The sequence below is a fragment of the Artemia sp. Qi Xiang Cuo genome, chromosome 13 (assembly GCF_049724085.1).
Source record: "Artemia sp. Qi Xiang Cuo chromosome 13, ASM4972408v1, whole genome shotgun sequence".
Classification (NCBI taxonomy): Eukaryota; Metazoa; Arthropoda; class Branchiopoda; order Anostraca; family Artemiidae; genus Artemia; species Artemia sp. Qi Xiang Cuo.
The window spans coordinates 64,614,859-64,631,119 of NC_142806.1; the positions used below are offsets into that span (position 1 = coordinate 64,614,859).

A 16,261-nucleotide genomic window follows, 5' to 3' on the forward strand; every position below is an offset into this window, starting at 1 on the left:
AAGTTGAAGAAACCAAAGGTGCTATGCTGCTATGCACCTACTGCTACTAATTGTGCTTCAACTATTGCTACTGCGCAAGCTCAGGGTATTCCTGTGAATCCTTTAAGGAATATTTAGGCAGATGTCGAAGTAAATCAAATAAATTATGAGCATGTGGACTTACAAAAATGTGACAAAGTAGTATCTGAGGAAAAACATATATTATTAATTTGGACCTTTGAGGATAAGTTTTTGGGATTTTTAACTAGCCAGAAGGCACCATATCTACTCTTTTAATGCTACCACTACAGTTTATGTAACTTACTGAACAGACAACTTACTTTAAATTTACTGAAAACAAAATACGTTTGAAATGTTTTCACTTTTCTTACTTTCATAAATAAAAATTATCAAAACTTTAAGGAATAAATATTGGCATATATCAATTAATCAGACAATCCACGGTCATTTGTTTTTTTTTCTTTAGTAAAGTGCAAATTGTGTTCTGGTATTGAGAAGGCATGGGGTTTATCAGCCCTACTCATGTTAATTTTTGCTCGTTTTGAGTTTGACTCGGCCATTTATTGTAAATTCATTTCGTTTTGAATTTCATTTATTTATTGATAGTGATTTTTGGTAGTTTTACGCTTAGAAGATTATTTGACTTTTTTTGCTTATCTTGGCTTAATGGAGCTATTTACTTTATTTTGAAAAACTTGTTTTGTAGAAAAAGTTTTCTAAATTAATTGTTCTAAAAACACTAGTACGGCCAGGCTATTGAAATTTGCTTTGACCAACTCAAATATCTATCGCGGGGAATCTTTAAAGTTACAAATACCTTGCTAGGTTATTGTTTTTAGAATGATAAAGAAAGATTGTCCTTCAAATATTGGAAAATTCCGAAATTTTAAGAAATATAATGCTAAGGATAAGGATTTTTTAAAATTAAAATATTTTTTAATTTATTCTATAATATGAAAAATATAAAAAAAACTTAATCCATCATTTGTCATCCGCAAAACTTTGCCCAGTCATTAAAAGTGCAATACACCTAGTCAATATCACAATTAAGACACTTCCACGGCCTGGGTTTAGGATTCCTATGGGAAAAAAATTGTACTAAAGTCAAAATAGAGTTACTCTGAAGAGAAGAGTGTCTAATTTAGAAAACATGTATTTGCCAAAAATGATTCAAACACCTGAAGCTATATTTGATCCGTAAGTACATACGAGCTATTTATTAATGACCGCATTTTGAAATTTCAGCCTCTTTCTCCAAGAAAGGCTTGCTTTCTTGGAGAAAAGAAAGGCTGCCAAAACAAAAGCATACTAGAGAACGATAATGGCACAATATATTATTTTTTTTTCTCCATACCATGGCACTTCCTATGGAAGGAGTTGTCGTAGAAATTTCGAAAAGAGCTCATTTGATTAGAAATTGAAAGTGGCTAGTGCCATTTTTAATAGTCAAAAGTAATTTGAGGGCAACTATCCCCCCCACGCCCATCATTCCCCTAAATACATCCAATCAAAATTTTGAGATAGCCATTTTGTTCAGCGTAGATGATCTCCAGATAGAAAATATATTTTTGAGGAGGACACTCCCCCACAACCCTCGAGGTAAGGGTTTTAACTTATGCCCTGAGGGCATATAAGAACGATGTTGGGACAATGTATTATTTATTATTTTTTTTCCTTTAGAGCAGTGTGCTTCGTATCGAAGAAGTTGTCGCAGAAACTTCGAAAAGGCCTCATTGAATTGGAAATTGGAGTGGCTTGTGCCCTTTTCCATAGTCGAAAGTGATTGGAAGACAACTAACACCCCTTCCACGCTCACCATTTCCTGAAACAAATCCAATCAAAATTTTGAGATAGCCCATTGGAGTTTTAAGGTACGGGTGTCACCACTTATTGGTGCAAAAATGGTGTTACACCACTTACTAGAGGGGAAGCCCCTGGAGGCGCCAAATATTAGTGGGATGTCTGCGCTTACCCCAACGGTTCCGTAAGTATCGGGTATGTCAGTACCTAATTTACAATATACCCTGCCTAAGGGTACGATAACGTAATCAAACGGTCAAAGGGGCCATAAGGCAAAGGGTACCCACCTTGGGTTACCGCTAATATTTCTAACTATCTCCTAGGACTCTACCTAGGCTAAAAGTCAAAGATTATATAGTATAAAAAAAGATTAGTGTTTTCAATCACATATATAACAGAACTAAAATCACACTTCTAATTATCCCCCAGGTAGCTCAACCGCGTGCCTGCAGTGGGTGGTAGGTGGATTTTTCCAGCCAATCCAAATGCTTACCAATTACTTCCTTACTTCAAATGATTCGGCTTTATGCCCCTTCTTTCGCCCCCCGAGAATTTGGACCAAACTTGTTCTCTGAAAGTAGCTTTTTAGCTATAGTGAAATATCCCTAACTGCACAATTAAAGCCTCATGGTTTGTTTAACAAACTACGCAGTTAAAGAAGGAAAGAAAAATGGTGCAGCCAAAATTAAGGGAAAATTAATAATTATTACTAGGGGGAAAAGAGAATAATTAAGAGACCCAGAAGAAAAGAATCTGGGAAGGGTATTAATCTGCAACAAAGTAGGACCAACGGTACCAACACCTCCCTCCTAAGATAAATGGCCACTTCCCCGGTGGATTGGCTGGAAATTCGGACAAAAATGAAATTAATACAACAAAAACAAATTTTATTCTCCGGTTTCTTCCTTTTTCCCTTCCTCTTGTTTGCCTATTTCTTTCTTAGAGCTCCTGCCGTGCGGGGGTTTCTGCCTTTCAAAGTAGTGTGTGGTATGACGAAATTTTCTTCTTCTTTCAACAGCCTCTCTTCCTCCTCAGTTGGGAACAATTCCAGGATGTCGTCTTCGGGACTCTCCTGACGGTCAACAAACATGTCAAAAAGAGCCTTATCCGTTAATTTTTCTGCGGGGATTAGGTGGGATGATGCGGGGATCAGGGGTTTATTTCTTCGGTAGGATATCAAATATCCGTGGTGGGATAATTAATCTCTGCTCTGCTTGTAGATACAATAGCAAGATATCGGATATCCGTCGCGGTATAATGAATCTTTGCCTTGTTTGTAGCTGTTATAGGTGGTAGTTGTGGTTTTGGGGTTATAGTAAGCTTTCCTCTTCTCGAAGGTTGCCTTTGTTGTAGGGCAACTCCAGATGAGGCTGGTGATGATTTGGGACTGTAGTGGGGTCTTATTGGAGGACGGATGGGTGCAGAATGCGGCTGGTTGTTACGATTTGGGGAAGGGGGAGATAAGGAGTGATGCTTGGGCGAATGTGTGCAATGGGTAGACGGGTGTTACGATGTGGAGGGGGAAGGAGAGGGTTGACGTAAGGGCGCGCGGGCTCAGCCTTTCGCCTTCGGGGTATTTGGTAATTAAATATCGGGTAATCCAATCCTAATAACGATGGATGGTCAGGCACAGCCCCCATCCAGTCAGACGTGTCCCTACTGTTTGTGAGTGCAATGGAGGGCTTTGGGATCTATTTGTTTCTGTTGCGGCATGGGCCCCTACTTTACTTTTATTTTTGTAATGGGACGGGAACTGGCGTTTTCGGCGGGACTCTTCTTTCCATGCCGAACAGTTACATCCCCCAACCGATTTCTTTAAAATGTGGTTCAGGCTTAGCACATGTACATATTCTTTTATGCTGTGAAACATTTCCTTCACCGCAAGATGATTTCCGTTCCGTTGGAAGTGTCTTGCTAGTTCCACTAATCTTCCTTCCGGAGGTGTAATTTTCCATGTAACTGTGTCAGCTTTAAATACTTTATACCCTGCAACGGGTCCCCTATCACTACTTGGTTTGGCATTGGTTCAGGTTTCTGTTATCCCTTTCTTACCACAGGAATCAATCGAGGTTCAATCCAATATTTCAAACAGCCTATATCATTCATCATGAAGGCTTTCTTTACCTCCTTTTCCGTCGGTAGTCTCTTTTCCCAAAGTATCGACATCTATTCAATGGAGAAAAAATTAAATTATTATCTTTTTCATATATATACATTGTATTATCTAGGCACAGCCCATCTAATTTTAAATTTTTAATCTATATCTTTTATATCACAATCGAGACATGCCGTCAGCATTTACGTTATCTGTCCCCGGTCTTGATTTTATTTCGAAACCATATTCCTGTAAGCACAGGGCCCACCGTGCTAATCATCGATTATCTGGCTTCATTATATTTAGCCATCTCAATGGGTTGTGATCCGTTATTATTTTAAATTTCCGTCCATATAAATAATAGTCAATTTTTTTGACCGCATATACTATTGCAAGACATTGTTTTTCAACTCTGCTATAATTTAATTCTGCTTTTGGTAATTTTCTGGATATGAATATAATTGGATGTTCCCCATCCTTAAAATCTTGAGATAAAACTACCCCTAATCCGTAATCTAAACTGTCTGTTTTTAGCACAAATGGCAAGGAAAAATTTGGATTTTTTAAAATTCTTTCGCTAACAAGAGCATCTTTAAGTGTATCAAATGCATTTTGCTCAATTTTCGTCCATTTTAAGGGGTTTACGGCACCTTTTCTTGTTAACTCTGTCAAAGGTGAAGCAATAGTTGCAAATTTTGGTATGAATTTTAGGTAATACCGTGCCAACCCCAAAAATGTCCGAACTTTTTTCTTTGTATTCGGGACTGCTGCGTTTTTAATTTTCTCTGTTTTTTCCCTTAATGGGGTTATGATACCGTTTCCTAGTTTGTGCCCCGGGTATTCTGTCTGTGACTGTACCAATTTATATTTTTCTACATTCAAAGTTAGTCCTGCTCTCCTCAGGCTGGTTAACACTTGTTCCATATGGGTTAGATGTTCATTGAATGAGTTCGAAAATACTATAATGTCATCCAAGTAGGTTCTTGTATATGGTAAGGAATTCAAGATACAATCTACTAGTCTTTGGAATGTTGCTGGTACCCCTTTTAGTCCAAATGGCATATACCTAAATTGGTATAACCCAAAAGGCGTAATAAAGGCAGTTTTTGCTGAATCATCTGGGTGCATTTTTACTTGCCAATATCCCCTTCTCAAGTCCAAAATTGATATAAATTTTGCGGAACCTACTGACTAAAAAATTTGGTCCTTTCTTGGTATTGGATACGCGTCTGATTCGGAAACATTATTCAGTTTTCTATAGTCTACGCAAAATCGGATGGAGCCATCCTTCTTCGGGACTAATACGACTGGCACTGCATACTCTGAGTTTGATGGTTCTATAATTCCATAATCGAGCATTCGGTCTATCTCTTTTTTCATTTCTTTCCCTTTTGCGCCTGGTATTCGGTACGGGTATTGTTTTATTGGTTTCTTGTCATTTACTAGTATTTTATGAGTAGAAAGGGGGGTACCAGTGCAACGAGAACACCGTGCTGCTATCTACAATTTATTCTAACGTTGACAAGACATAATTTATGGTTTTTCTCACTGAGAATGAAAAAACAGGATTTTTCTCACTTGAAAAACAGGATTTTTCTGACTTTTATGGATGTTTCTTGGATGGTTATGAGTGTCGGTCAATTTATTTGTTGTTTTTCATGGATGTCAACATCAATTTATGTCTGTTTTTATGGTTTTTGTCACTGAGAATGAAAAAACAGGATTTTTCTCACTTTGATGTATTTCCAAGGAGAATTGTCCCCGGGCGAAGTTTATTAATGTCTTTGGAGTTCGTCTAGGAGAATTGTTTCCGGGCGAAGTTTATTAATGTCTGACAGGTGATGTCAAGGTTGATCAAAATGTTTCTGGGCGAAGTTTATTAATGTCTGACAGGTGATGTCAAGGTTGATTGATTTGTTACGAAAGGGGAAATGTTTTCGGGCGAATGTTTTGATCTTAGAGATGAAGAGGTTAACGCGGGAAAGGGTTTCCTAGTAATTTCAAATGTGACAGCGCAGGGATGCCAAAAACAAAAGGAACACGCTTAAATTACGTTTAGGGGTTATTTGGGCGAAACCGTTTTAGACATTTTAGGGAATTATTTCGGCGAAACAGTTAAAGACATTTTAAAAGATGATTTTAGAAGATGATTTAGAAGAGGATTTGAGGGTGAAACTATGTGGTCGTTATAATACACAAGTTCCATTTGAACAGTGTCGTGAGGTCCCCTACCCCAACCCCAAAGGGCCCCGATCCCCCTACGTTAACCCCGAAAGAAGCCCCCAGTCCCCAAAGGTCCCCCGGGCTCCCAAAGGACCACCCGGTCCCCAAGGGCCCCCAGACCCCCAAAAGCCCCCCCGGGCCCCCGAAGAGTCCCCTCCCCATTTTTTAATACTTTCTTAAGGTTTTATTATATCTTTTCAGAACAAGTTCCTTTCATAATCTCCCTCATAAACCTAATTTAAAATTTGAAATGCCCATCCTTCTCATCCACAACTTTACTTTACTAATTTTTTCACACCACAAGAACAAACAAAACTTTAAAAAGGGAAGTTAAGAATAGGTTCTTTTCTTATTGACTTTCCGAAACCCATTTTGAAAATTGAAGTACCCAGTCTTCTGACCCACAACTTTGCTTTACAGCTTTTTGAGTGCCAAACACCGAGCAATACTTTTCATAAGGCATCTCAGAACAATTTCTTTTCATAATGTCCATCCTAAACCCATTTTACAAATTGCAGTACTCATCCTTTTCACCCACAACTTTACTTTACAGCTTTTTCGAATGCTCCAACACCCAGCAATACTTTTCAAAAGGCATTTCAGAACAAGTTCTTTTCTTGATGTCCTTCCTTAACCCATTTTACAAGTTGAAGTAGCCATCCTTTTCACCCACAACTTTACTATACTGCCTTTTTGAATGCTCCAACACTAAGCAATACTTTTCAATGGGCATTTCAGAACAAGTTCTTTTCATAATATCCATCCTAAACCCATTTTTACAAGTTGAAGTACCTATCCTTTTCCCCCACAAATTTACTTTACAGCTTTTTGAGTGCCCCAGCACCAAGCAATACTTTTCAAAAGGCATTTCAGAACAAGTTCTTTTCTTAATGTCCCTCATAAAACCTTTTTACAAGTTGAAGTACCCATCCTTTTCACCCACAACTTTACTTTACAGCTTTTTGAACGCTCCAACACCAAGAAATACTTTTCAAAGAGCATTTCAGAACAAGTTCTTTTCTTAATATCCTTCCTAAACCCATTTTACAAGTTGAAGTACCCATCCTTTTCACCCACAACTTTACTATACTGCCTTTTTGAATGCTCCAACAGCAAGCAATACTTTTCAAAAGTTATTTTAGAACAAGTTCTTTTCTTAATGTCCCTCCTAAACCCATTTTACAAGTTGAATTACCCATACTTTTCAGCCACAACTTTACTTTACAGCTTTTTTGAATGCTCCAACACCCAGCAATACTTTTCAAAGGGTACTTCAGAACAAGTTCTTTTCTTAATGTCCCTCCTAAACCACTTTTTACAAGTTGAAGTACCCATCCTTTTCACCCACAACTTTACTATACTGCCTTTTTGAATGCTCCAACACCAAACAATACTTTTCAAAAGGCATCCTTTTGAAGGCATCCCCATCCCCATCCTTTACCCAAGTTTTCACCCACAACTTTACTTTAAAGCTTTTTGAATGCTCCAACACCAAGCCATACTTTTCAAATGGCATTTCAGAACAAGTTCCTTTCTTAATGTCCCTCATAAAACCTTTTTACAAGTTGAAGTACCCATCCTTTTCACCCACAACTTTACTTTACAGCTTTTTTGAATGCTCCAACACCATGCAACACTTTTGAAAGGGCATTTCAGAACAAGTTCTTTTCTTAATGTCCCTCCTAAACCCATTTTACAAGTTGAAGTACCCATCCTTTTCACCCACAACTTTACTCTACTGCCTTTTTGAATGCTCCAATACCAAACAATACTTTTCAAAAGTCATTTCAGAACAAGTTATTTTCTTAATGTCCATCCTAAACCCATTTTACAAGTTGAAGTACCCATCCTTTTCACCCACAACTTTACTTTACAGCTTTTTGAATACCCAACACCAAGCAATACTTTTCAAAAGGCATTTCAGAACAAGTTCCTTTCTTAATGTCCCTCATAAAACCTTTTTACAAGTTGAAGTACCCATCCTTTTCACCCACAACTTTACTTTACAGCTTTTTTGAATGCCCCACCACCAAGCAATACTTTTCAAAGGGCATTTCAGAACAAGTTCTTTTCTTAATGTCCCTCCTAAACCACTTTTTACAAGTTGAAGTACCCATCCTTTTCACCCACAACTTTACTATACTGCCTTTTTGAATGCTCCAACACCGAGCAATACTTTTCAAATGACATTTCAGAACAAGTTATTTTCTTAATGTCCTTCCAAAAACCTTTTTACAAGTTGAAGTACCCATCCTTTTCACCCACAACTTTACTTTACAGTTTTTTGAATGTCCCAACACCAAGCAATACCTTTCAAAAGGCATTTCAGAGCAACTTCCTTTCTTAATGTCCCTCCTAAACCTTTTTCCAAGTTGAAGTACCCATCCTTTTCACCCACAACTTTACTTTACAGCTTTTTGAATGCTCCAACACCAAGCAATACTTTTCAAAGGGCATTTCAGAACAATTTCTTTTCTTAATGTCCATCCTAAACCCATTTTACAAGTTGAAGTACCCATCCTTTTCACCCAAAACTTTACTTTACAGCTTTTTGAATGCCCCGACACACAAGCAATACTTTTCAAATGGCATTTCAGAACAAGTTCCTTTCTTAATGTCCCTCCTAAACCCATTTTACAAGTTGAAGTACCCATCCTTTTTACACACAACTTTATTTTACAGCTTTTTTGAATGCTCCAACACCAAGCAATACTTTTCAAAAGGCATTTCAAAAAAATTTCTTTTCTTAATTTCCTTCCTAATCCCATTTTACAAGTTGAAGTACCCATCCTTTTCACCACAACTTTACTATACTGCCTTTTTGAATGCTCCAACACCAAGCAAGACTTTTCAAAAGGCATTTCAGAACAAGTTATTTTCTTAGTGACCGTCCTAAGCCCATTTTACAAGTTGAAGTACCCATCCTTTTTCACCCACAACTTTAGTTTACAGCTTTTTGAATGCTCCACCACCAAGCAATACTTTTCAAAAGGCATTTCAGAACAAGTTCTTTTCTTAATGTCCCTCCTAAGCCCATTTTACAAGTTGCAGTACTCATCCCTTTTACCCACATCTTTTCTATACTGCTTTTTTGAATGCTCCAACACCAAGCAATACTTTTCAAAAGAAATTTCACAACAATTTCTTTTCATAATGTCCATCCTTAACCCATTTTACAAGTTAAAGTACCCATCCTTTTCAATCACAACTTTACTATACTGCCTTTTTGAATGCTCCAACACCAAGCAATACTTTTCAAACGGCATTTCAAAACAAGTTCTTTTCTTAATATCCCTCCTAAAACCTTTTTACAAGTTGAAATACCCATCCTTTTCACCACAACTTTACTTTACAGCCTTTTGAATGCGCCAACACCAAGCAATACTTTTTAAAAGGCATGTCACAAAAAGTTCTTTTCATAATGTCCCTCCTAAACCAATTTTACAAGTTGAAGTACCCATCCTTTTAACCCACAACTTTACTTTACAGCTTTTGAATGCCCAACACCAAGCAATACTTTTCAAAAGGCATTTCAGAACAAGTTCTTTTCTTAATGTCTCTCATAAAACCTTTTTACAAGTTGAAGTACCCATCCTTTTCACCCACAACTTTACTTTACAGCTTTTTTGAATGGTCCAACACCAAGTAATACTTTTCAAAGGACATTTCAGAACAAGTTCTTTTCTTAATGTCCCTCCTAAACCCATTTTACAAGTTGAAGTAGCCATCATTTTTCACCCACAACTTTACTATACTGCCTTTTTGAATGCTCCAACACCTAACAATACTTTTCAAAAGGCATTTCAGAAGAAGTTATTTTCTTAATGTCCTTCCTAAACCCATTTTACAAGTTGAAGTACCCTTCCTTTTCACCCACAACTTTACTTTACAGCTTTTTGAATGCTCCAACACCAAGCAATACTTTTCAAATGGCATTTCAGAACAAGTTCTTTTCTTAATGTCCCTCCTAAACCCATTTCACAAGTTGAAGTTCCCATACTTTTCACCCCCAACTTTACTTTACAGCTTTTTGAATGCCCCAACACCAAGCAATACTTTTCAAATGGCATTTCAGAGCAAGTTCTTTTCATAATGTCCTTCCTAAACCCATTTTACAAGTTGAAGTACCCATTCTTTTCACCCACAACTTTACTTTACAGGTTTTTTGAATGCTCCAACACCAAGCAATACTTTTCAAATGGCATTTCAGAATAAGTTCTTATTTTAATGTACCTCCCAAACCTATTTTACAAATTGAAGAACCCATCCATTTCACCCACAACTTTACTTTACAGCTTTTGAATGCTCTAACACCAAGCAATACTTTTCAAAGGGTATTTCAGAAAAAGTTATTTTCATAATGTCCATCCTAAACCCATTTTACAAGTTGAAGTACCCATCCTTTTCACCCACAACTTTACTTTACAGCTTTTTGAATGCCCCAACACCAAGCAATACTTTTCAATGCATTTCACAACAAGTTCTTTTCTTAGTGACCGTCCTAAACCCATTTTACAATTTGAAGTACCCATCCTTTTCACCCCCAACTTTACTTTGCAGCTTTTTTGAATGCTCCAATACCAAGCAATACTTTTCAAAAGGCATTTCAGAACAATTTCTTTTCTTAATCTCCCTCCTAAACCCATTTTACAAATTGAAGTACCTATCCTTTACACCCACAACTTTACTATACTGCTTTTTTGAATGCTCCAACACCAAGCAATACTTTTCAAATGGCATTTCAGAACAAGTTATTTTCTTAATGTCCTTCCTAAACCCATTTTACAAGTTGAAGTTCCCATCCTTTTCACCCAAAACTTTACTTTACAGCTTTTTGAATGCCCCAACACCAAGCAATGTTTTTCAGAAGGCATTTCAGAAACATTTCCTTTCTTAATGTCCCTCCTTAAAACATTTTACAGGTTGAAGCACCCATCGTTTTCACCACAACTTTACCTTACGGCTTTTTGAATGCTCCAACGCCAAGCAATACTTTTCAAAAGGCATTTCAGAACAATTTCTTTTCTTAATGTCCCTCCTAAGCCCATTTTACAAGATGAAGTACCCATCCTTTTCACCCACAACTTTAATATACTGCCTTTTTGAATGCTCCAACACCAAGCAATACTTTTCAAATGGCATTTCAGAACAAGTTATTTTCTTAATATCCCTCCTAAACCCATTTTACAAGTTGAAGTTCCCATCCTTTTCACCCCCAACTTTACTTTACGGCTTTTTGAATGCCCCAAAACCAAGCAATACTTTTCAAAAGGCATTTCAGAACAAGTTCTTTTCATAATTTCCTCCTAAACCCATTTTACAAGTTGAAGTACCCATCCTTTTCACCCACAACTTTACTTTACAGCTTTTTGAATGCTCCAACACCAAGCAATACATTTCAAATGACATTTCAGAACAAGTTCCTTTCTTAATGTCCCTCCTAAACCCATTTTAAAAGTTGAAGTTCCCATCCTTTTCACCCTTAACTTTATTTTACAGCTTTTTGAATGCCCCAACACCAAGCAATACTTTTCAAAAGGCATTTCAGAACAAGTTCTTTTCTTAATGTCCTTCCTAAACCCATTTTACAAGTTGAAGTACCCATCCCTTTCACCCATAACTTTACTTTACAGCTTTTTTGAGTGCTCCAACACCAAGCAATACTTTTCAAAACGCATTTCAGAACAATTTCTTTTCTTAATGTCCTTCCTAAACCCATTTTACAAGGTGAAGTACCCATCCTTTTCACCAACAACTTTAATATACCGCCTTTTTGAATGCTCCAACACCAAGCAATACTTTTCAAATGGCATTTCAGAACAAGGTCTTTTCTTAATGTCCATCTTAAACCCATTTTTACAAGTTGAAGTACCTATCCTTTTCACCCACAAATTTACTTTACAGATTTTTGAGTGCCCCAACACCAAGCAATACTTTTCAATGCATTTCACAACAAGTTCTTTTCTTAGTGACCGTCCTAAAGCCATTTTACGAGTCCGTTGATTTTGAATTGAAGTTATCAAGTATTTTGGGCAATAGGTTGCATAGGTTGCATCAAGACTGGGCTGGGTAATTGTATACTTTACAGCTTTTTTGAATGCTCCAACACCAAGCAATACTTTTCAAAAGGCATTTCAGAAAAATTTCTTTTCTTAATGTCCTTCCTAAACCCATTTTACAAGTTGAAGTACCCATTCTTTTCACCCACAACTTTACTATACTGCCTTTTCGAATTCTCCAACTCCAAGCAATACTTTTCAAATGGCATTTCAGAAAAAGTTATTTTCTTAATGTCCTTCCTAAACCCGTTTTACAAGCTGAAGTTCCCATCCTTTTCACCCAAAACTTTACTTTACAGCTTTTTGAATGCCCCAACACCAAGCAATACTTTTCAAAAGGCATTTCAGAAACATTTCCTTTCTTAATGTCTCTCCTAAAAACATTTTACAGGTTGAAGCACCCATCCTTTTCACCACAACTGTACTTTACAGGTTTTTGAATGCTCCCAAAACCAAGCAGTACTTTTCAAAAGGCATTTCATAACAATTTCTTTTCTTAATGTCCCTCCTAAACCCATTTTACAAGTTGCAGTACCCATCCTTTTCACCAACAACTTTACTATACTGCCTTTTTGAATGCTCCAACACCAAGCAAAAATTTTCAAATGGCATTTCAGAACAAGTTATTTTCTTAATGTCCTTCCTAAACCCATTTTACAAGTTAAAGTTCCGATCCTTTTCACCCCCAACTTTACTTTATGGCTTTTTGAATGCCCCAACACCAAGCAATACTTTTCAAAAGGCATTTCAGAACAAGTTCTTTTCATAATATCCCTCCTAAACCCATTTTACAAAATTAAGTACCCATCCTTTTCACACAAAACTTTACTTTACAGCCTTTTTAATGCGCCAACACCAAGGTGCTTGGTGTTGGAGCATTCAAAAAGGTAGTATAGTAAAGTTGTGGTTGAAAAGAATGGGTACTTCAACTTGTAAAATGGGTTATTGAAATAAAATATCATTTTGCCATTGTGTATTATTTTTGAAAGTAGGTTTTTATAATAATTGAAGGTTCTTCTATTTTCTTCACTTTCGAAAGATATTAAAGTCTTATAGAAATTGTTTTTATGTTTTATTGACGTCAAAAGGGCTGGCGATATCCATGGTTGGATGGGTTGATTATATTTCCGTTTTCTTTTTTTTACCATTGGGCACGACTCATCAAGTGCAGCATGAAATCCCTCTAAAAAATAATCCGTCACAGAGTTTATTTCATCAGCATCAAATACAGGATACCAATCAGATAAATTAAGTTTATCCTTTAAAAGTTCTAGATTTTTTTATTAATAATCCGGGTTGCTGTTTCTGGTGATTTTATTCAATGAATTTGGTATCTCACATCAGAAATTAAAAGAAAATGATCAGAGAAATCCGTCAGAACAACCTGTGAAGACGTGGCTGGTGTTGTTAAAAATATGTTGTCATTGAGAGTTGCATTAGTCGATGCAACACGCGTTGGAATTGTACAAGAAGGAATTAGGGAATTCGATGACATTAATGTAATAAATTCTGTTGTATGGGTATTTTCTTTAAATTCCAGTAGATTAATATTAAAATCCCCCATAACCACAACATCCTTATCATCCAAAGATGCTAGTAAAGACTCCAGAAGATTGCAAAAAAGCGGTATTGGGGCCGACGGGGGCTTATACACAACACAAACTTGAATTTTTTTAGTCCCAAGCCGACATTCAACCGCCAGTATTTCACACACTTTTTCAACATTATATTTTTCCAGTTCTGGCAGTCGCTCAAACTGCGCTCCATCATTCAAAAATAACCCAAGGCCACCTTTTTCATGGACTAGTCGATTCTTATCAACGAATTTATATCCTGGGATTTTCACATTATAATGTGTCTTTTCATTAATAAATGTTTCACAAATCCCCAAAATGTCAATTTGATTTGCTGGCAATAAATTTGTTAGTTCATCAATAGAACTCATGAGTCCTTGTACATTCACAAACCCTATTCGCAATGAATTATCTTCAAGTCTATTTATTTCATCAGGAGAAACGTACGATGACGGTTTTATTTTAGAAAAAGTGTTGTTTTCTCTTTGACAGAATACATGAAAAGTTTCAGACAGTAAGGATAGGTTAAGGGGTTTTCCCTCCAAAGCCACCAGTCTATCGGTGCCCCCCCCCGCACCCGCAAACTTTAAAGTCAACCAAGTAATATTCGAAAGATCCCACCGCGCGCCAGTAAGCCCGCGTGATAAGGAGCCCGTACCATTGCCGAGTCATGAAAACCTACTATGCCTATCATCCTTCGAGAAGACCCAAGTTGAGAAGGTATAAGTAGAACAGAAATAACTGGGGTAGAAATAATCAAAATAAACTTGAAACCGAGCTAGCCTAAATAACACATCAAAATAAAAAACCAACATATCTCAAACACAAAAACGAAACAATTATCAATCTAGAGCGGGATTGATCTAACATCATACACTAGTCGCCTTTAATATTTCTTGTGCTTTTGCCCACTGTGACTCAGAATCCGATTTATACTCTAGCCAGAGTTTAGCCCCTTTTTGTTTCACTCGTGTGAGTTGTGCGGATCCATTCTCACGCATTTTCTTACCCTTAGACAGTAGCTCGTTTCTAATAGAGTTTAATTTGGGTGGCAAGTCCGTGCAAATCCGGACCCCAGTTCCTTTCAGCTTTGATATTGAACTGAAGTTTGATAGAATACCTTTTTCTGTCGACACTGTTACAAAAACTAGAGGGGTGATCGGCTTACGGCTAGACACATTAGACTTCTGAGGCACTCGGTAGCACTGTGATATTGTGATTTTATCCGTGATTTCCATTTTTGATGTCAGTAACGTAGACACATTTGTGAGAACTGAATGTTGGTTTTTCTCTTTCGGTATTCCGAAGATGATTAAGTTGAGTTTTCGTTCTTTTACTTCGATTTCCAGCAGTTTCGTATCGATTGTATCAAACTTTGACTTTTGCTCCTCAAGCTGGCTTTCTAGACTAGCAATCTTCGCATCACGAGACTTCAATTCATTTTTCAAAGTCTGAACCTCATCCGAAATCAAGGACAGTGTAACAGCAAACTCTTTTTGTTGGTTAATTATGAGATCCAGTTTCTTTCCCAGTACCTTCATTCCATCATCAAACGTTTTCTGGCTGACTGACGACATATTTCTTTAGCTATAAAATCTGCTCTCAAGTGAGATTTATGTTTTCATTTAGAATTTCATCAAATAAAGAATTACTCGCAAGTATCCAAGCAGTATCCAAATGACAGAGTCTAAGACCTGTATAACTAGTTGTAAAATTGGGGGGGGATATTAAGAAAAGAACTTGTTCTGAAAAGTTGTGGGTGAAAAGAATGAGTAATTCAAGTTGTAAAATTGATTCAGAGGGGACATTAAGAAAAGAACTTGGTCTGAAAAGTTGTGGGTGAAAAGAATGAGTACCTCAAGATGTAAAATTGGTTTAGGGGGGACATTAAGAAAAGAACTTGTTCTGAAAAGTTGTGGGTGAAAGGGATGAGGTGCTTCAACTTGTAAAATGGGTTTAGGAGGGATATTAAGAAAAGAACTTGTTCTGAAAAGTTGTGGGTAAAAAGAATAAGTACTTCAAGTTGTAAAATTGGATTAGGGGGGACATTAAGAAAAGAACTTGTTCTGAAAAGTTGTGGGTGAAAAGAATGAGTACTTCAAGTTGTAAAATTGGTTTAGGGGGGGGGTGGGTATTAAGAAAAGAACTTGTTCTGAAAAGTTGTTGGTAAAAAGAATGAGTACTTCAAGTTGTAAAATTGGTTTAGGGGGGACATTAAGAAAAGAACTTGTTGTGAAAAGTTGTGGGTGAAAAGAATGAGTACTTCAAGTTGTGAAATTGGTTTTGGGGGGACATTAAGAAAAGAATTTGTTCTGAAAAGTTGTGGGTGAAAAGAATGAGTATTTCAAGTTTTAAAATTGGTTTAGGGGGGAGGACATTAAGAAATGAACTTGTTCTGAAAAGTTGTGGTGAAAAGAATGAGTACTTCAAGTTGTAAAATTGGTTTAGGGGGGACATTAAGAAAAGAACTTGTTCTGAAAATTTGTGGGTGAAAAGAAAGAGTACTTCAA

General features: G+C 36.9%; 1 protein-coding gene across 1 annotated transcript in view; it reads left to right on the forward strand.

Annotated features, from left to right (window-relative positions):
• The first annotated feature begins 1,168 nt into the window (after positions 1-1,168).
• Positions 1,169-16,261, forward strand: part of LOC148945550 (caspase-1-like) — a 162,913-nt gene continuing 147,820 nt past the window's right edge. The window contains exon 1 of the mRNA XM_089098809.1: positions 1,169-1,197. The gene's annotated coding sequence lies outside the window, so the exon portion shown is untranslated. The remainder of the gene's footprint in view (positions 1,198-16,261) is intronic.